The sequence below is a fragment of the Gymnogyps californianus genome, chromosome 2, assembly GCF_018139145.2.
Source record: "Gymnogyps californianus isolate 813 chromosome 2, ASM1813914v2, whole genome shotgun sequence".
NCBI classification, from domain to species: Eukaryota; Metazoa; Chordata; class Aves; order Accipitriformes; family Cathartidae; genus Gymnogyps; species Gymnogyps californianus.
Genome location: NC_059472.1, coordinates 69,979,734 through 70,001,972, shown reverse-complemented (window position 1 = coordinate 70,001,972; position 22,239 = coordinate 69,979,734).

Below are 22,239 nucleotides of genomic sequence, written 5' to 3'. Positions count from 1 at the left end.
TCCTTTGTATATCTGAAGAGTGCCTGTCACATGGTAAATTCTAATTATAGCCACAAACTTAATGAGAGCCACGACAATAATAATGACAAAATTCAAAAGAGGGAAATTGAGGAATGACAGAAAACACCAGTAACTTGCTAGTTTCTCCATGTATCTGTGGTTTGGATTTGTATTTTGATTCCTTTCTATCTTTTAAGTTGAAATAATGATTTTTTAAATGGGCCATGTTTATGGCCAAAGAATATTTAATAATGTATGTTATTGACCTAATTGGCGATGATGGCTACTTTGGAGCCATGAAGGTGCAGTTTGCCAAACCTTTTAATACATGATTACATATTACAGCAGTGGAAACTTCAGACATTTAAATATTGGTTTGTTTGTTTATCTTCATATTGATTAAAGGAAGGTCCATTGATAGCTCTTTGTAAAAGAAAAAAAGACTCTTGAAAAATTATTTTCCACCTAGTCCTAGGTAAAGAAGATCAGGACTTATAAACAATGTTCAGAGCTTTTCTTATCCTTGTTTGAAACAATTTCTATAATCTGTGGAAGGACATAAACTACAAAACACATACCATTTCTTCAAACTCTTTTTCTGTGCAACTTAGGGAGATATTCTCACAGGAAACATGTACTTTATCAGCTCATTTACTGGACTGCTTCTCAGTCCAGTATAAGCATGTGTGAATAGTATGGCTATAGCTGCCTATAAAATTATTCTCGAAAGTAAAGAAAAATACTTCTGAATTGACCCCAGCCTCTTAGGGAAAACAGAAACAGGCTGTGATACCCACTAAGTATTTAAAAATAGCCAATAAATTAACAGAAACCAAAGAAACTCTCAAAGCTATTAGTTAAATTTTAATCTATACCATATTTTATAAATACATGGGATCTAAGGGCTAGAAAGAGCCATTAGATCATATAGCTTTATTTCCTGAGCTCAATGATTTATGTTTGACAAAAGTGTATCTTCCAGGCAGACTTCCAGACAATGCTTTGGATATATGAAGTAATGGAGAATCCACCACTTCCCTTGGTAGTTAGTGTGGTCGGTTGACCCTGGCTGGACACCAGGTGCCCACCAAAGCTGCTCTATCACTCCCTCTCCTCAGCTGCACAGGGGAGAGAAAATATAATGAAAGGCTCGTGGGTTGAGATAAGGACAGGGAGATCACTCACCAGTTACCATCATGGGCAAAACAGACTAGACTTGGGGAAAGAAAAAATTTAATTTATTACCAGTCAAATCAGAGTGGGATAATGAGAAATAAAACCAAATCTTAAAAACACCTTCCTCCCACCCCTCCCTTCTTCCCGGGCTTGACTTTACTCCCGATTTTCTCTACCTCCTCCCCCCGAGTGGCGCAGGGGGATGGGGAATGGGGGTTTCGGTCAGTTCATCACACATTGTCTCTGCCACTCCTCACACTCTTCCCCTGCTCCAGCGTGGGGTCCATCCCACAGGAGACAGTCCTCCACCAACTTCTCCAACGTAAGTCCTTCCCACAGGCTACGGTTCTTCACGAACTGCTCCAGCGTGGGTCCCCTGCAGGGTCACAAGTCCTGCCAGCAAACCTGCTCCAGCATGGGCTCCTCTCTCCATGGGTCCACGGGTCCATAGGTCCTGCCAGGAGCCTGCTCCGGCATGGGCTTCCCATGGGATCACAGCCTCCTTTCAGCATCCACCTGCTCCGGCGTGGGGTCCTCCACAGGCTGCAGGTGGATATCTGCTCCATCGTGGACCTCCGTGGGCTGCAGGGGAACAGCCTGCCTCACCATGGTCTTCACCATGGGCTGCAGGGGAATCTCTGCTCCGGTGCCTGGAGCACCTCCTCCCCCTCCTTCTTCCCTGACCTTGGTGTCTGCAGAGTTGTTTCTCTTACAGATTCTCACTCCTCTCTCTGGCTGCAGTTGCTGTTGTGCAGGTTTCCCCCCCCCCACTTCTTAAATATGTTATCACAGAGGTGCTACCACCGTCGCTGATGGGCTCAGCCTTGGCCAGTGGCGGGTCTGTCTTGGACTGGCTGGCATTGGCTCTATAGGACATAGGGGAAGCTTCTAGCAGCTTCTCACAGAAGCCACCCCTGTAGGCCCCCCACTACCAAAACCTTGCCATGCAAACCCAATACAGTTAGTGTTGCTGTAAAAGCGTGTACCTTAGTACTAATATGAATTTGTCTGTCTTCTTCAGCTTCTGGCCGTTGATTCTTTTTATGCTTTCTTTACTAGATGAGAAAGCACTTCAGTGCACAGTACTTTTTCTCTGGAAGAATACTTATGCAACTATAATTAAGTCACCTTAATCTTTTTTTGTCTTTTCTTTCTTCTGATTAGCTAAACAACTTGATTTCCTTTAAAGTCTCACCACGTGGCAATTTCTATAGCACATGGATCATTTCTATGGCTATTTTCTGTACCCTCTCCGGTTTTTCAACATCCGTTCAAAAGGAGGGACACGAAAACAGTTTGCAGTGATTCAGCACCACTTTGATGAAGCTGTTCACAGAAGTAAAGCAGACTCCTGTCTCCTTTAGGTGTCCCCTGTGTGCACACTCCAGCCCACCCCCATCCTCCCATTTATGTGCTGTTTACCATTGCATTTTACTGGTAGTTCATATTCAGTTACTTCTCAACCCAGACCCCAACACGCTTCTCAGAATTGTTCCTCAGTAGAATATGATGCCTCATTCTCGAGGTTTAACTTCCATGTCTTACTCCTAACAACAGTACAGCTTTGCATTGTGCCACTTTAAAGGAAATTTGGCTTGAGTAACCAAATGGTTGTTGATAGAATTCTATAGGATTGGGCATGAAATGCTGATTCCTGAAGAACCTCCCAGAACAGCCCTCATGTAAAAGCTGTTCCTCATTGAAACTACCTCTTGAGAGATATCACTTATGCTGTCACATTTGTAATATGTTTTTATTTGCTATGTTGTGTAACGTTAGGACAGTGCTAATTATTTTGTGTCTATGTTGTCTTCAAACTTTATTTAAAAAAGCTTTCTCTATTTTTTCAAGATGATACTTGTTGAATATGAGGAAGGGAAAGGGAGGCCACAGTCTGAGGAGACTTCTTCAGTGGAGCACCCTGAAGACAAACAAGACTTATCACGCTCTTCCAGCTGTCTGGCATGCGTGTGCATTCATAACATAGCTATTCCAATGCAATCAGTTTCAAAATTAGTGGTGACAAATGCACTGTCACACAATTAAGATACATCAGCTCCTTTCTTTCAGTCAGCATGCAGCAATGTGCTGAGTGGTTCCACACTCAGTCCCAAGATATGACTACCCCTGCATCTTCTTAAACATTTAAAAAAAAAAAAAAAGAAATTAATGTGAAATCTCCGTTCAAACCTATTTGGAGGTAAAAACTATTACTGTTTTATGGAGAAAAAAACCCCAAACAAAACCCACTAAACCCAGAGCATTTTTACATCTGTTTTACAAAGTGGCATACCTTAAAACAAAAGACTTGCTTACTTTGCTGCATATCCAGAGGTAAATATTCTATTTTAACCAGCGAATTCAACATTTGATGTACAGAGGACTTCTTTCTAAGGCATATTTAAGGCTGAAAGTACTCTATCCTCTAAAAGCTCAAATTTCGGTGAGCACTGGAAGTTGTTCAAGACCACCATTAAGACAGCGGTAAGAAGAGAAATAGACTGTTAGGAAAATGGTGTCACTTGTTATATTCAATACTAAAGTAGTTTCTCTAAGAAAAAAGATCTCTTTTACACCCCTTCCTCCACCAAAAATGAAAAAATGGTAGAAACAATCCTGCTTAAGACTAAGAAACTGGTCTGGAAAACAATATGTACTGAAGAAGGGAAATCCTGGTCTATCAAGTAGGTGGGCTGGATCATGTAACATTTACATGTTGATGGTCAAATTCTTTTTACTTTTGCAACAATGCAAATCAGTAATAAACCCCGCGAGGTCAGTAGACTAACTCAAGGTGCATACATGTATAATGGAGAGCGGAATTTTGATTCAGCTATGGCTGGATTAAAGTAAATATTATCCTCCTGACAGAATTGCCAGCATGATAAAATAACAAAATTAATAAATAATAAATCTCAGACAATATTCTCTTTAAGATAAAAATAGGAAGAAGGAGTGAAACAGTGTGTGAAAATAACTGGCTCATTCATCTTAGGTTGATCTATAAGCCGTGGCATTTACTGATCTCTACCACACTGTGCATTCTCAAAGACAAAAGTAGGCAGTCAAATACCTTCCAACTCTTTCTTTTTTTTTTCTTTCCAGATTTGTTTGGGTTTTTTTCCCTGCTCAGAGAGACATGAGAGTAGAAACGTTTTGTCTGCATTATGATACAGATGCCTTTCACAGGACAAGAAAAGGAAATTTTCCTGATCATCCATTTTCTGATTTCTGAGCCATTTCTCGTCCTACTAAATTGCTTAATACTCCCCGTAGCTGGACCTGTGACCTGGAATCTTTATGCAAGATTAATGGGAAAGCAAATGGGAATTAGTATCTAGGCGGGTTGCTGCACAGCTCTTGCTTTTATCTAGCACTCCACCTGTTTTTTTTTACAATTATGCTTTCATTAGTTTCTGAAGCCAGCGATCCTAAAAGACCTTCCCATTTCTTCTCTCTATCTTCCCTCCCCCCCGTCCTCAATTCTTTCCATCTCCTATCCCAAAATTATCAAACTCACTCTGCTTGTAACTGACATGCTGACAGGAAATTATTACACGTCATTACACTTCTTAAAACACAATTTACCCAGCCTTTGCAAATTATTCTTCAGCAAGTGTGAGGGGGTAATGGAAACTGTCTATTCCACTTACAGTTGTCACTCATGCTTTCTTCTGTACAATGAACAATTTATGTTTTCTTTCTCTCCAAAAAAGGGCTGTGCTCAAAATATGTAAAAGCAACTTATCAAGGAATAGGAAAATAAACCTCCTGTTCAGGTTCCCTTACTCTGTCTTATTACAGAGCGGATCCATTTTCTATCGTAACCTCATTAGCCCTCATGCAAGCACAGTACAGGCTGATGTTTATTTAGTAGGAGCAGACCTCCTTCTGACTTCTGGCCTGCCAATTGCACTTGACACTGCTGTAAAAGAAAAGTGATCTTATGTGACTGTAGTACCAAAAAATGATAATCCACAATCATAATCGTCCATTCCTTGCCTGACACTTTTATTCTTCTTCACAGATAGCTACTGCAAAAGGGTGTCTGCGGTATCTTTTTTTCCCCTGTTGCTGCATCTTGTTTGTGGTTTGCACTTCTTTGTCTTTTATTTTTGTCTTATATAAATCCAAACTACCCAATCTTAAAGTGAATGGGTTGTTTATTTAAAAGATTTAGAAACCAAAAAAAATTGTGACGTGCTCTCCTCCTCAACTTGATCATATTGATTAGCTTTCAGGCATTCCTCTGTCAGGCTCATTCTGCCTCAATGGGAGAAGGATGATGAATTGTCTGACTACTAGAGGCAGGGAGAAAGAAATGCTAAGCCTGGGTCTGGGAATTGGCTAAGTACTTCTGCGGAGCCTCAGCCTCTCAATTGCTCTCAGCAGCTTGGCCTCCTTGATTTATAAACTGGAGTGGTGATTAATGGTCTTTTAAGTGGACAAGGCAGGCCAAATCTGCACAAATCGGGCCACTCAAACATGACTACTACTTGTAGGAGAAGAATAACAGCCTTTACATAAAGGTAACTGAGACTGCTTCAGAGGATCTGGTAGTCTGCTTTAGCAGAAATTAATCAGCCACACAGGCCATCTATTTTTGAAATCAGTCCTTCTCATCAAACGTCCTCGGGTCAGCACATGGAGTTGGGAATGTGGTGGGTTAGCAGATGTACTTCACGTCAGAAACAAGGCAGACCGAGCAGCCCCTGTGCTCAGAGGGGAAAGAGCATCCCACCTGGGCATCCCGCTGCAGCTTCTCAGCGTCAGTGCTGAGCGTGATCCCACCTTTGTCTGTGCCTCCATGTTGGACAAGTGGGGCCTGCCCTGCGGGTTAGAGGCTTGATTCCTCTCCCTTTTGTACTTGTCCCATAGCTGTCTGGCTACAACCTTCGCCTGGGTTGCCTGCGACTAACTGCCTGTCAGCGTGTACTTCCTTCAATGGCTTGTGGCCATATCTGCTGCGCTTCAGGGCTGAATCAGGCTTCTGACTTCCTAGGGGGCAATGAGCTGAAAATGTTTTAACCAAGGCTCAAAACCTGGGAGCCTTGGCTCCTCCTGGATGCCCAATGGTGATTAATTTAAACAGACAGAAACACTGACAGTAAGTGCTCAGCGTGCAGCAGCTTGTGTGAGCCATCCCTTTCCTCCAAAATTTGGCTCCTCAGGCAAGTACTTAGTTTGCCCAACCTTAGGGCCAGCCCTGCAGACAAGTCATCTCTCTTAAAGTGACCAGTGAACTTGAAAGCCACTGTAGTGTCTGCAGCCCAAGACAAAAGTCTTTTCATACTGTGCTTGTAAGATGGAGAACAGAAATCATGGGGCATAATGAATATTTATCAAGGAAATTATACCTGGAATCAGGAAAGCTGACAAGCGGTGAATAAAGGGGGCGGCTAGAGCAATTGAGCAGCGTGCGGCAGTGGGATCAATAGCAGAAAGGTAACTTGTGGTCAGAAAGGAGCACATGCTCTTCCCCAGAGGGACATTCCAAAACGGTTTCAATCTGGTGTCCCCTCTGGGGAAAACTCCCCTCTATCTGACACGGGGCGGGGGGGAATCACAAGTGTAATTTCTGCAACTCAGTTATAACAAACAAACAGAGCCATTTGCTGTGAGGTCAGTCATATCTCTTCCACTAGCCTTCCGCAAGCAGAGGAGTTGCAACTCAAGTAATGAATTATCTCCAGACTCAGGCTATCTATGGATAACAAACATCATTAGTCTGTTTCTATGAGTGCTGTGGCTGTGGGCTTCTATAAAACCTAACCCCAAATTGCGGTTTCTCACAAAAGTACTGGAGAGGTTAAAAACCCACAACACTACAAAATCCTCTCTAGAGGAACTTTCCTGTCTTGCCATTACTAAAATGTTGCTTTTAATAGAAGAGATGTGGGAAGCACAAGACTCACAGCTCTACACCCTGTTATCTCCTTGAAGGTGACTTCCCTGCTCTGCTGCATTTCAGTTTGTTCCTGTAAAAACTGTATAGAACAATATCTGACTCACAGGGGTATTGTGAAAACAAGTTTTAAATATTTGGAGACCATCAGATGCAAGAGCACAGGATTATATACACAAATATACATATACACATATATACGCACACATATATACACACACGCACATATTCTCAGATGCTCCAAGTATCTGCTCTGACGTACTTGAGCTTGTTCTTCTGACAGCAACTGCTTTGAGGCTAGCGGCATAAGCATTATTTTTAATGTCAGCTTTTAAAAAAAATTTAATTATTATTACTGTTACTATTATTATTTTAAGACTGTAAGGGGAGAATGGAATGTGAAAGATAATTCAGTGCAGAGATCTTGTGCACTGGAAACTCCTGTGTCTCATTGGTCCTTTCTGTGATGCCTATTCTGCTATAAATGTAAATAGCAGTTTCTGATGGAGAGAATAAAAATTATTAGAGATGCATTCAATGTTGGTTTTGTTCTGTAGCCTTCACATCAATATATTCTGTTTTAGGCATTTTTTTTTTATTTTTATGTGAAAAACCTCTTGAGGAGGTTTCTGCTAATAATATCCTGCTAATATTTTGTATCCTGTGGCACACCCAACTCTGTGCCAAGCACATAAATTTTGATAAGTCATTAATGTTTTGAATTGTACTTATTTATCTGTTCAGGTTCTTTTTACTCTTGAAATTATCCTATTTTCACATAACCAGCCAGTTTCAAAATTTATTTGTAAAAAAACAGTAGCCAACTCATATGAAATTCTCATATGCAATCCTCACATGCAATCGGTAGCAAAGCTTTGTGTAAAATCCTAATACAGATGTCCTGTTCCAGTGCATTGAGCTAGATCTTAAAATAAAACTAGAACATACATCTGTGTGTCTTGGGGTATATGTTGGTGTGGTGCTTGGAGACAATTGTTCTGTCAGTCATTGACTAATTTTTTCATGTGGGGGTCATACCTGCCAGAAGAAAAGAAACTTCCATCATAACCACAAGTTTCAGGACTTGATTGGAGCTTAGTTTGCGGCAGTAGTAACTTTTATATGCAAAGGAGTTATTTCACTCTTTCATGCCTGAAAAACTCAGCTGTATTCTCACCAGAGATCAAAAATCTTGCAATTAGAAGCATGGGGAAGATTGAAGAGTTAGTTTTAGCCCGTAACAATGGGATGTTGATGTGAAACTAAAACTTCGATGACAACCAAAGCAGACCAGCCTTCGTCAGTGATGCTTTGTCTTCCAGCCTGTTGCATAGCCTGTTATAAGGACTCTTCTGACTTGATACTGCCTGGAGAAAAATCTCTTCCTGAGTTGATAAGAGAATGGAGCACCCTATGGCAAGACTCTTGTACAAAGAAAAGGGATAACTCTGACCTCCAGATGGCTTACAGAAGTATTTTCTGACCTCTAATGCTGGCTGGGCACTGCTCATAGTTCAGCTCTCACTGGAAAGTGAAGACTGCTCCTCCTTGGGAAAATAAATTAAAAATCCACTTTTTGTAACACTCCTGCCTTATTTTGGCCAGTCATTTTCTACTCCATTCTCATTTTCTTAGAACCTGCTGCAGTGTGGAGACAAGACTCTCTCTGCTGCTGAAAGGAGATATGGAGCTGGGTGTCCTGAGTGTGTGGCTGCCTTGGGCCACCTGTGCAACTCCTTGTGCAGGGCAGCCAAGGAAGGCTTAGGATGAGGCTAGCAGAGCCCTGCAAAATGAAGTTGTGCCTGGGCTGTGTCTGCAGAGGCAGGGTGCCACCAGCTCAGTGCTATCCTGTCCTCTTCAGGCTTCTTCAGGCACAGCTTTATGTGCAGAGTTGCAGTTACTGCAAAGCAGTTATGGCTAGTTTATGCCAGTTTTATGTTTAGCATCTGTCCAGAGTCATGAGAAGCAGGCACTGCCCTGAGTGGCTCCATCTCTGGGGGAGGATTTACTGTTCAGCTGCTGAGGAGTACGGTGATGTTGTAGGCATCTTCCTACAGTTTTCTTATGGAATTTATGAGGAAGGAGAAATTTTAGGCAGATTGTTTATTGGCATTAAATATGTGGGTAATCATGGTCAATTCTTCCTTTAACAGCTGCTTGAGAAAGGGAGAAAGCAACATTTTTCTCCTACTGGAAATGTCAGTTTGACAGACAAATAAAATTACAACATATATGTGTGTGCATGCATATTTGCATGCTGCATGTTTGTGAGTATGTAGGTGTGAAGACATATTAAGTCTGACAGAATGCTGTTGGTTGAATTTTTAGAGGTTATAAGCAATGTTTTTCTTCATCAAACAATTTGCAGACAGTGGGAGGTAACACTGTTTTGAAACTCTTTATGGCAACATAATCATTGAGATGGAAGAGGATTGTTCCTTCGATATCAAAGACCTGTCTAGGTTCAATACAGACAAGTAGAAGATTGCCTCAGCCAGCAATAAGTGGAGGTCAAAAAAAAAGACAAAAAACTCCAAGCAGAACAAAAAAAAACCAAACCCAAAATAAAAAAAACCCAAAAGCCCAAAGTGTTTCAGAGAGGAAAAAATAATGAGTGAAATTTGAGTACATCTGCATTATATTCACAAGATGTGAATAAGATAACGAATAACATAAAAATCTGTTAAAATAATATTTTCAGTCAAGGTGTGTGCCTTATTTAGTTCTGCCCAAATTCAGTTGCAATCCAATTAGAAGGACCCCAATCCCAATATTTAACAAATGGATAAGTAGATAAAATGGTTACCACAAACTATGTAGACCAGACATTATGAAGAGAAGGTGGCTGGTAAAGGAAGTTAAAGACCGCTGTAAAACATCCTACATGTCCCAAATCAATGTCTATAAATTGAATAAGATACATATTTCTTACTGTTGATAAAAGCTGTCAAAGGAAATAGCAGACGACCCTTCTCTGCCTGCCTTTCCAGAAGCTATGCATTAACTAAATCAACCTCTTATGTTAATATAGGGGATAAAATGCAATAGCCTTTCATACAAAGTAACATGAATAATTCTGTGTTCTCTGACCGTCTGTGCTGAGACCACAGGATCGAATGTTAGCCATTTGGCCCTAAAGTCTGTGCACTTCTGAAGGCCTATTGGAGGGCTTCTGGCGGAGGGCTGCTGGGAGACAACCATGCATCAATGAACTCTGTCATTGATTGTCATGGTATTTCCTGCTAAATGCCACTCCCAAAGCAGCTATAGGTTTGATTTCCACCTGTAGTGCCATAGAGTTTGTTATTGTTCTCATGAATTTTGTCTAAGTGGTTTGAATTCAGTCAAAACAGCCACTCTTCCATTCTTTTAAATTCTAATCCATCGTTAAACTCTTTTCTACAGTAAATATTTCAGCTTTCACCTGGGAGTTAAAATGAATATAAGTCTGTAAATGTCGACCTGTTCATTCAAATTCTTGAGTTTCATGCCAAAATCTAACTTCCTATGCTGCAGTCTAGTTCCAGAAATGATATAAGCAGAATGCAGTACAACACTGATTTTTTTTCATATAACCAATTCCCACTATCGGCCATTTGCAAGCTGTCCTGTCTCCTTTCTCTTTCTTTCACAGCATTTTCAGTCTTTATAAATACAGGGCAGTTACTATGTCTTGAAAAGCGAGTCAGCACATACAAGAACAATAACTGTATTTAATGGCACAAAATCAAACTGTTTGATACAACTGGCTTCTAGTTTTTTTGCAACCATTTATTAAGATTCCACATCTGCCTACAGACAGAATATGCTTAGAAGAACTGCTACACTGTCATGGCAAAAGTTTATTTTGCTATGGGTTGTTTCATCTCCAACCAGTTGCAGTATTGATTTCTCTCAGTGGATTAATTATCAGTGGCAGTTTCAGTCTTCCTTGCAATGGGCAGAAGGAAAAATGATGTTTTTATTTCAAGGAGGTCTATTGACAATTGTGCCTGGGCTTCCCTTGGGTCCTAAAGTCAATGAAGTTAGAAGACCCATGTCATGAAAGTACTGTGCATGAAATTATTTATTTTATCTGCAGAGGTGCATGCCATATGCATGCCATGATGACCGTTTAATTTTTAAAAAAAGCTGGCTTCATATGGTTTTCATGATATATTGTAATTGTAAAAGCAACACTGAAATTGGACAAATATCAAATGATAGCATAATATACAAAAAATAGTAGGAGTTATTCATACTAGCAACAAACCTATCAAAATGTTTAGTTTGAATAGAGAGGCTGCATTCTTCTGTAACAACATTTCCAGTTAAAAGCACTATGCAGACTTTGGAAGGAAAACCCAAGCTTGTGTTGTTGCCAAAAAGCTCTGTGCATATGTGCATAATACCTTAGGGATCTGTAAAAACTAAAGCCATAATGGATTACATTTTGGATTTTATTGCTTTCTTTTCTCCCAAAAACCAAAAATATACATATATAATACACATCAGTATACCTACCTACTGATAAAATATGTGTCTTTGTCTGTCTGTATATGTGTATATATATAAGCTACACATAACTGTTCTAACTTTGATGATATTGTCACAATGCACAGCTTATGTATGGGTTACGTACTCATTATTAATTTGAAAAAAATATAATGAAAATATTATATTAAATGATTTATTAAAGTGGTTTTTTTTTCTTCAAATCTTAACTCAGTTACTACATAAACCAGATGTGAAAAGACTGCAAAGAAAGAAAAAATTAGTGATAGTGTGGGTAAGAATACTGGCATTCTTTTCATTGCATTTTTTTGTCTTCAAATATGCTTTCAGCTGCTCTACAAATTTCCACTGCAGCATACAAGATTGATGATGCAAATTTCCACAAAATAATGTAAGATTATATAGTTGGGATACATGATCCAAAATGTTGCAAAGAAAATTATATAGCCTGAATTCAATATCTGGTTCTTTTAAACTGGAGACCACTTATTTTACTGAGATTATGTTGCAGCCATGTAGGCTAATTGGTTTGCATATCTGGAACATACTCCATCAGTTTTGTTACTTTCAGGACATAGGCTGATTTTGTAGGAGTGCAACTGAGAAAGATATATTTACTCACAGAAGAGCTAATTTGATAAAGAATCAGGCATGAATACAAAACTCAGTGATAACATTCACAGCAACACTGTTGAATTTACTCTGTAAATTTGAAAAGCTTGCAAAATGTTTCCCTCAGCTGTTTGGTCCCCCAGCCTTCTGCAGAGGTAAACAAAGAAGGAAAACATTATTTAAATATCTTCCTTATCTCCAGCACTTTACAAGATGATTATTTCTCTAATCACCACAGCCCAAGGCACCACAAAAGCCCGGGAAGACATCTCATAAGGCTGAAAAATAAAACCCCTTTTAAATAGAAAAGGAAACGGACTGGTGGGCAGGTAGTGACAGTGACTTCTGTGGATTTTTAATAAATTGACCTTACTCTGCGTCCTCCTATCATTTTTCCAGTCAGAGACTGGATTCATTAACTACAGCTCAACTACACCGTAGTTACAACATTGTTACATTGCAAGTCTCATTTTTGCCGTAGAGCATGGTCACTAATTCCCAACAGCTGTGTAAGTAGTCATATAGTTTTAGTTATGTTCAGCACAAACATAATGAGGTAATTTGTTGAGAATCAGGCTATAGTGGAAGCTCCAAGCAGATGGGATTTTTTTTTTTTAACTAGATGTGAAATATTCTTACACTTCAGAGGAATCCATTTCTTGTTCTCTAACCAGATGCAGTGAATATTTGGAGAAATGGTAGAACACCAACTAAGAAGGGAGCTTCACTTCTAGCAATGTTTTGTGTAAGGGAGCTAATGACATTGTTTCCTCATCATCCCAATTCCAATGGAAAAAAATTGGTTGTTGAAAACCAATACAATAGAAAGTGTCTGCAGTTCTTAGGCTTCCTCTTGGGACACAAGATTTTTGAAAATATTCTTTGAGGGCTATAAGTAACATTTTAACTGATACAAAAATTGAAAGTTTTGGATAGTGGAAAGTACAAATTGGTATTTTCCATGTGCGTAGGTCTTTTTAAAATAAATTCAAGGACAAATACTATTACTTTAATAAACGTATGTATTGCAAAGAAGTATGGAAAGCCACATAAGAAAATTAATATCAGTATGTTGTAGCAAACAAAACAAAAACCAAAGAAACCACAATAAAGTTAAAAAAATGAGTGAAGCAGATGTGCTTTTTCATGCTTGACCATGTCAGGACCACGACAGCACTGAGACTGGCTTAAGCTGTCACAGATGAAACACATCAGGAATTCCTCAAAAACCTGTAGTGTGCATGTTCATTTAGATATTACCATTCAGCATCCTGTTCCTTCCCTTGCAATTAAAATACCTGATTTGGAAATTAATCACATATATTTACCACAAAAATGGTTCAAAAAGAGGCTTCTTTGGAGTCCTAAACACAATCCACATGGCCACATGTGCTTGCTTGCTGTGCTGGCTGGAGAACAAAAATGTAGAGTTCCGGCATTGTCACTTCTCTCTCTTTATTATGGGCATATCCTTTATCCTTGAAAGCCAGGATATAAATGCCTTCGGGATCTTTTATTTCGTTATTTATAAACTTATTTTCAGATAAGGCTCGATAATTATTTTCAGATAAGGTTCCCAGAAGTCATCACTCACTGTTCAGTCCTGAGGAAGCTATGTGGAGCTGCATAATTTTTAGACTTTCATACTAGAATGACCCACTTTCATATGTAGTGGCACACATATAGGTGTGCAAAATATAAAAACATAGTGTCACTCTCCAAAGTACCAACATACAAGGGGTGAAAGAAAACAAATTACTTTTTTTCCTACTGAAGAAACATGTAGATTGGCTACTGTCAACATAGTTTTATACAGACACAGAAGTTTGCTTGAAAACAAAGTGTACATTGGCTACACAAGGAAGCAGAGGTAAGTATACCAACTGCAAAACAGAAGCATAACAAAGTAGTGGAAGGAAACTGAAAAGTATGCATTAAAACAAACTCAGCCTGGTACCTAAACCTCTGATCTTAGGATTTTGTGACAAATTCTTGTATCAAAACCAATAAAACAATTAGAATTTTAATATGATTATCCAAGATCAAAAAAGACAGAGAAAGGGAGATTTTTCCAGTTATATTCATAAGTGGAAATTTTACATATATGTGTGTATATATATAAATGTTAGACCAGAACTTGAGCTACAGTGTAATTACAGTATAATTACACTCTAGTTATGCAGATGTATCACAAAATTAAGTACTTCAATACAAATGTCTGATACTTAAATGTCTAAAACAGGCATTACAAAACAAATGAGTCCTCTATTGGTTTAAAAACTTGGAGACAAAGTTACATGCAAACACACACGCTGTATAAATACATAAACATATCTTTTAAAACTGCAATGATTTAAAAGCAAAGAATCTAGAGGTTTCTCAGTATTCCAGCAAGAACAAATAGAATAAAGGTCATATACCAAAATTTTTTTTAACATCTACACTCCCTTTACAGATAACATTGAGGGGCAAATGCACTGATATTGTGTGATAAATCTTAGATGTTAATGGGTGCACGTGGATCATGATGGAAAACCTTTCCATCTCCCCTCCTCTGTCCTTCCTTTCCCTTCCCTTGCCTACCTTTCCCTTCCCCTATCCTTTTCCCCATCTATTCCCCTTCTCCTATTCATTCCCCTTCCCTTCCCTTCCCTTCTCTTCCGTTCCCTTCCCTTTATTCCCTCAGCATTAGTCATGTTTGTTGAATTTAGCCAATGAATTGGAATTTTTGCAAAGGGCCATATGATGCATCCTGACCCCAAGTTAGCAGGAAGAATTTCCCTCCCCTAAAGTTCCTGTATATAAAGACCAATTATGCAGATGAGGAGAATTTCACCCAAAATAAATTGCATGTTTCATCTGATTATGGGTAATAGATTATTCCAGACCTATACTGTCCTCAGGTGGAATTGAAGGATCCTTTAAACATCAAGGAGTATATTCATAACCATTATCCTCTTAACCCTTTGATGTGAAAAGATTGCTATAAAATTTACTAAATTCATCTAAAATGACTTTTGAATCTCCAATCACTTTGTTCTCTGCATTAATAATACTAGGACTAATCCTGCATGACTTGTGAGATTTAAGATGAGTAGCTAATAGCTTTTGAATCAAGGGTGCCTTTCAAGGGTGCCTCTAAGCAGTATCTAAAACTGTGCGTGTGCAATTTGTCTTATCCAAATTGTTGCATATTCAGAAAGCTATGTAACCTATATACAAACTGCGTTTTCATTCAAGATGTATGTAGACCATGATCTTTCTAACTCATATATGCAAATATAGTCTGAGGATTAACAGTGGATTTTTTACACAGAGAACAGAAAAGAACTACACATGAATACTTACAGCTACTTCTGAAAATTTAGCTCTATTTATCCAACTAGGAACTGTGGGGGTTTGATTGCTCTTAGTCTGGTTTTGGATCCTAGGTATTTTTTGCTTTTCTCCCTGGTTCCAGGATTTCGTCACCATGGCATTAGATTAAGGCTAACACACTGAGACTAGTATTTTCCTCCTCTGTTCTCCACCCCTCTCCATTTGGCCTTCAGGTAAAAAACAGTCAGAAAGACTAGTCAGTGGGAGCAGCTGCAGACACAGCCAAAGCCTGAGCCTCTCTGTATTCAGAGACTATTTACAATCTCGCCATTTTCTTGGCTCTCTACTTTGTCTGACTTCTTCCTTCATAGTCTCTGCATCCGATGTTTATTCTTACCTGGTTCTTTTGCCCTTCTTCTCTTCTGTTTTAACTCCCTCAAATTGAATATTCCTCCTTCTTTCTTCATTCTTCTCATGTATCCCCAGGTAACCTCCTAGTTCTTTTTTTGACTTCCTTCCCTCCCTCCCTCCCCCAAAGATGTAATGGAATATACATGCTATTTTCTGCTGCTTCTACTTTCTTGCCTATTTAGAGGATAAACTTCTCAGAACAAGGACTCTCTGCTACTCTTTGTGCTTACTCTGCCTAGCACAAAAGGACCCCCCAAAAAAGCTCACCCACAAATCTTATGTATGAAATCTTGAAATGTGGGTTTTTTCAGATTCATGTAATTTGAGCATTTTCATGTTCTATTGCAAATCAAAAAAAGACATTTTCATGAACAGAAACAAAACAGATTTCCAGAAAATTTTGTTTCACCCACCAAGAGTAATAAAATCACAACCTATTCAAGATAACATAGTCTATGTGTGATCTTGGATAGCATTACAGGATATGAATCCTGTTTGTGAAAGTGTAATTTAGGCAGTTAGATGATTCAGCCTGTTTGCAAAACGGTTACTTCAGAAGTTAGTTAGGCTATCATCACCAATGACTTTCAAGATCAAAGCCTGATGTGTTGGGTTGGCCCTCTAAAAACATGGACTCAGGAATGGCATCAGCACCAGTCTGATGCATCCTCTTTCCTCTTCTCTGATAATGCAATGAACTGCCTAGTTTTGAGCAAAATGAAATGTCCTTTCTGTGTCCACCCTCAGAGAAAATCAGATCATTCCAGACCAAAAATTATGAAAAGCAAGTATTGCCATGGCTGTGAACAGATCTCCCCTACACCTGGGAGAATAATTTTCCCCATGATCTAAAGGTAAAAGAAACTGCTGCTTGAATACCCAGAAATAGTGACAAGACCTGTAGGATCCAATGACACAGTAGTAGCTTCATGTATTTCATTCTCCCTTGAGCTCAGTTTGAGTCATCTGCTTGTGCTTTGGGCAGGAGGTTGGACAAGAGGACTCCAGGGGTCCTGTCCAACCTAAATTATTTAATGATTCTTTGTTCAGGGTCAAGTCTTCAGCGACACTGTTGCATACTGACTGTGTCTTACCTGCAAACCCAAGGTGCACTCCAAAGCCGTGTCCTATCCCCATTTTGAGATGAAAGCTGGGGACAGTCGACTTCCCTGTCTCCCTTCCCTTTCTCTCCTCCCTTCTCTCCTTCCTCCCCAGCATGTGAGAAGATACTTGTGTGAACAGTTGGAAAGGGTGCATATGCTGGGCAGATCTCTGGTGTGAAGGAAACCAGGCTCTGATCTGGATGATCAGGAGGCATGGGAGACTACCGCTCCTGCAGTTTGGTTATTATGGCTTTTGAGTGTGTGGTTGAGCTCATATCTGCTGAGGGAGGGAGAGCTAAGCTAGCTTAAGGCATAGAAAATATGTAGCATCTCACAAGTGATCTTCAGAGTGTGCTGAAGAGCAGAAAAGGCAGTGATAACTGTGGGACTCAGCCTGTGAAGATTGTTAAGGACGAAGCCATTTTCTGAGCCCTTTGTTAGGCCTACTTGAGACCAGCTGTGAACGTTTGAATACTGCATAACAGCAATTAAAATGTCCCACAAAGCAAAGCAGCAATCAACAAACTGCACCCTAAGAAAATCTTGAAGAGTAGAGTTTACGAGTTGTAAAAGAATAGATGATAAAACTACATTTTATTGAAAACACAGAATACATTCACAACTGGGAAATTCCAATGCTAGAAAATACATACATACACACAATAACATATCACAGCATGCAGCGTTTTAAGGTCAATAGGATAGGTAATACAAATTTGGTTTATTAATGAGTGACTTTAGCAAAAATCCCAGCATAATCAGGCTGAAAGAAAAAAAGGTGTGTTTACATGCCATCAGTCTTATGCAGTTGTTGATTTCCTGGGTAGGCCAACGTGACTGTGGCTGCAACATCAGCGCTGCTTTATGCACTGCATCTTCTCAGACAGTCAGGGGTACGGTTGCACACAGCTACATCCCCACTCTTCACAAACCTCCTGCCAAGAAGTAGCTAATAATTTTCCTATTTATGTGAGGCAAACACAGGCTCACAAGACCAGTGATAACCAATAAAACTGCATTTTGTGCATACCACCAGTCCTAGCTGTTCAGTGAGGTACTGTCTATCGAAGTACTAGAACTAAAATGATTTATATCATCTAAGAACATGGCACAGGAACTGCATTTAATAGCGTTTGTTGAGTTATCTTTGCTAGTAAAGTTGTATTACGCAGAAATAGCTTATTAAAGCTAAACATGACAGTTCTCCGTATTTTCCAGCAGACAAAGGGCTGGCAAATACCCTTTGCTTTAGAGAATCTTCTAATACTTTAAATAACCTTCCACAGAAAAAAATTCTTTTCAGAGTTACCCATATATATCTATCCTACAACCTGCTTACAGTTATGCACATCTGCTAAATATACATTTTTATTAAGCTACTATATTTTTGCTCCCTGAAATAGCTCTTTCATTAAAATAATTCCTCTTTCTCCATAACAAAATAAACATAAAATAATAAATAGTGCAGTTGACAATAGTGCACAGTATACTCTACTATTTTTTCTAACAAATCATGATTTCTCATGAAAAGAGTTATTAGCTTTTACTCTTATGTACCTTTTCTTTGTCTCTGATTTACACCTTCCTTCATTTTATAACTGTCTGTGTCATGATCAGAGTATTTTGCATTAGTGTTTAGCAATTGCTTGCCTGTGTTGGTGTTCAAACTCCTCAGGCCTGCTATTTTCTGAAAGGAAGTAAGTAATGATACATTTTAATTAATGTTGATTTTCTAAGATTTAACTCTGCCTGATGGACACAAGCTAAAAATCAATCACTGTCTCTTAATTTTCAAATCAATCCAAGAATATATGAAATGAAACATCACAAAAGGAGCTTATGTAGAAGATGTAAACTGATGGGAAGCTGTTTGATTTATTATACAACAGATAAGATCTGCATGATACAGCTTCCTGAGGGTTTATGAGCCTATGAAATCTTTCTAATGAAGGTTATTCCTGAACTCATAAAATTTCATATTCCAGTCTTTACTTTATCATCAGCCTATAATGCTAGATTTGGATTGATAAACTTATTAATTATTAAAAAAAAATCCTTCTGTTGTTCTAATGAAGAGATGCTCTTTGGATGGAAGATATAAAAATGGAACTAACTTCTGCCACAGCATATCCACAAGGGAGCAGCAAAACTGACCACTTGTTTCCTATTGTCTTTCAACTTGAAACACAGGGGGAAGACTTCACAGAGCCTTTTACATATCATTATTTCAGATTTTACTTCTCAGGATACTGTGTTCTATAGGAGATACACACATATATATTTGAATTTCTGTCTTAACTGGAAATTAGTTTAATCTATAAACTTTTGGTTTTTTCCTAGTAAGCTAGGTTTGAATAAATGGTGACAACTCAGGATACGAGATAAGATGCATAGATACATCAGGCAGCACTGCACTGATAAAAATTACTCTGAAAAAGACCGGCACCGCTCACATGCTCAGTTACCTCTTTCAGCTGAGAGGCACTAACAACTTGCTGAGGGACAGGGATGCTCAAGCTACCCATCAGCTGTAGCTGATATGTTCATGGACTCAGTGGAAACATCCCTTGGTAATGTCAGAGGACACTTGCCCTTTTATAGCTTACCTGGCCATGATTGTTCATTATAAATATTAGGTTTGGTTATAAAGATATTATCCTCATTTTTAATATTCTTCATTTTCAAGATCAAATCAAAGTAATAGAGTTAGGCTTGTAATTCCACAGTAGGTCCCATTTAAAGAAAGTATTTCAGCATGCGCTTAAATTCAACCCTATTGAAAACAGCACATATGCATGTTTTTAACATTAATATAAAAATGTCCCAATAAGAATTATTTCCTGAGTGGGAGCTTTAATCTCTACCAAGCATTTGATAGAGCTCAAAACAGGATGAACATGTGGCACTTTTATTTTGCATAAAAAATTTGCATAATAAAGGATAAACTGACAAAAGAAGTGACTTAAAAAAAAATGGGTTAGCCAAATAATTGAAATTTATCCTTAATGGGCAGAGGAGAGAAAGTGTACATGAAAGGTCTTTTGGGATTTCTGTAAAAAACAAGGACCACATAAAAAGTCAGCTAATATTTTGATTATTTTTTACCCTGTATTTCTATGAATCCATTCACATGCATTCATAAACTTTATTTGTCTTTCTATGAAGCAATTAGAAAGCTTTCAAAGTGGAAAAGAAAGTACTTTTTCAATTAACTATCATTTTCCATTTCCTTATTTATGATCCCGTGGCTACTAAGCATCAATAATTTCTGCTTTGCTACAATGTCACCAGGAAGATTGATTGTGCATGTCATCTCGATATGAGAAGATTTAAATGGAAAACATATACTTGCAACACCACCAAATTTAGTTTTGCAAAAAAGAGCAACTCAATTATATTTTTAAAAATACAAGTTTTAAGATGCATCGTGTCTCTGTTCAGATGAAAGCTCTGAATTTTCCTTCAGCATTTTTATTGACATCGTTGTAATACTTGTAACTATGCAAACAGCAAGCACCATACTAAAAAATATATTATTATTGTTAAAATTCAAGCACTCAGAAAATAGGAAGTGCCAAGATGAAGGTTGCATAGATAAATTTAAATCATCTGCCTGTGCATATAAATTATGATACAGTTAATTAGATGATCACTATAAGATTATATGAATACAGTAGGCCTTTGCTTCATTCAGTGGATAGAGTAGATGCTGGTTAGGGAACTTATCAACGGTTTTCAGATTTTTTCCAAACTCTCCTCCAAAAGCACCCATCCCCATTCTGATGAGCAAAGTACCTATGTACTTGTGTCTAACACTTTAGGCACTCGGTCTCCACACGTTTACAGAGACACTTTAGCCCTCTGCTCGGCACTGGTATTTTCACAGGCTGGCATTTGGAGAACTGTTCAGGCTTCCGTGCTGCTGAGAGCCCTGTTCAAGCCTGAAACGGGATTCTCGTTTTTTTTAGGGGAATGGCTCTTTGACCAGTGGGGTGCCGTCCTTCAGGTGTGCTCAAAGCACATTGAAAAGAAAGGACTGACACTGCTTAGAGCAGGTTGCCTGCTCCACTGACCTGTGATGTTGAGGACTAAAAATGAGTGCCTGCTTCAGGAAGGACGTGAGCCTCAGTTTCTAAGACAGTGCTCTATGGAAGCTGTTTGTTCCTCTTCTGGCCCAGTAAATATTTCTTTTATACAAAGATGTGCAGAAGAGACTAAGGAAGCCAGGGCTGAGGGATACTCAAAGAATGTAAGTTCATGTCCCTGTCCCATATTGATAAAAGCGTAGAGAATTTGAAAATGCAGATCCTGCATCCCAACTGAGCACCTCAATCAAGATTATTGGGTATACTGGCTTTGTGCCATCTCTCTGCAGTATAATTGCAGATGGAAGAGGCCCGAGCTGCTGAAGCAGCTGTCTGTCTTCTGTGTCTTACAACTGGCTGGCACTGATACTTCCCTAAGTAAATGGTTTCTGGAAATGTCTTTGTCAGGCTTCTCGCTCACCTATGTGTATATGGGAAGACCAGATACCAAACACGGGGCTGAGGATTCCTTTGCAGAGAGTGTGAAAAACCACCATGCCTTGCAGGATCTGGTCTATTATTCCTGTCTCAGATTCCTCAGTGTATCATTATCTTCATGGGCTATCCTGCATTTTCACAACTATTGTGGGTGCTTCACAAATATGAGTGAATTTGTCGCTACACTTCTTGTAGGAGTAATTTCAAAATGGGGAACCGTGGCACAGAGAGATGAAGGTGCCAAGTTCTCAGCAGTGTCAGGTTCCCCATCCTCTGCTGCAGAGGGTTACTTGCAGGAGGGTGAGGAAGGCTGAACAAAGATCTGCAAACCCTTAAAGTTCCCATCTCAGCACTGGACGGGACTTCTAGTGAAGGTATGACTACGTGAGGAGCAAGGCAGAGAGCCTGCGGCAAGCTCCTGCCAGCCTGCCCTCTGCAGTTCAGTTACAACCCAGAACAGAAGTACTCTGTACCTCAACCTCTTCTCATATCACTGTGAGACTGGAAAGAAAAGAAGAACCTAAGAACCAGCCGCTGGTATTTAGGTTATTCTGGCTTGATTGACATGTAACACACACCACAAGTTGTCCTAGGGACTTGTGGGGATGAAAGGTTTTAACATTTTTTGGGATGAGGAACAAAGTTTGGAGGAAGCTACATATAGAATCATATTAATTCACAAGCGGAAATTGTGGTT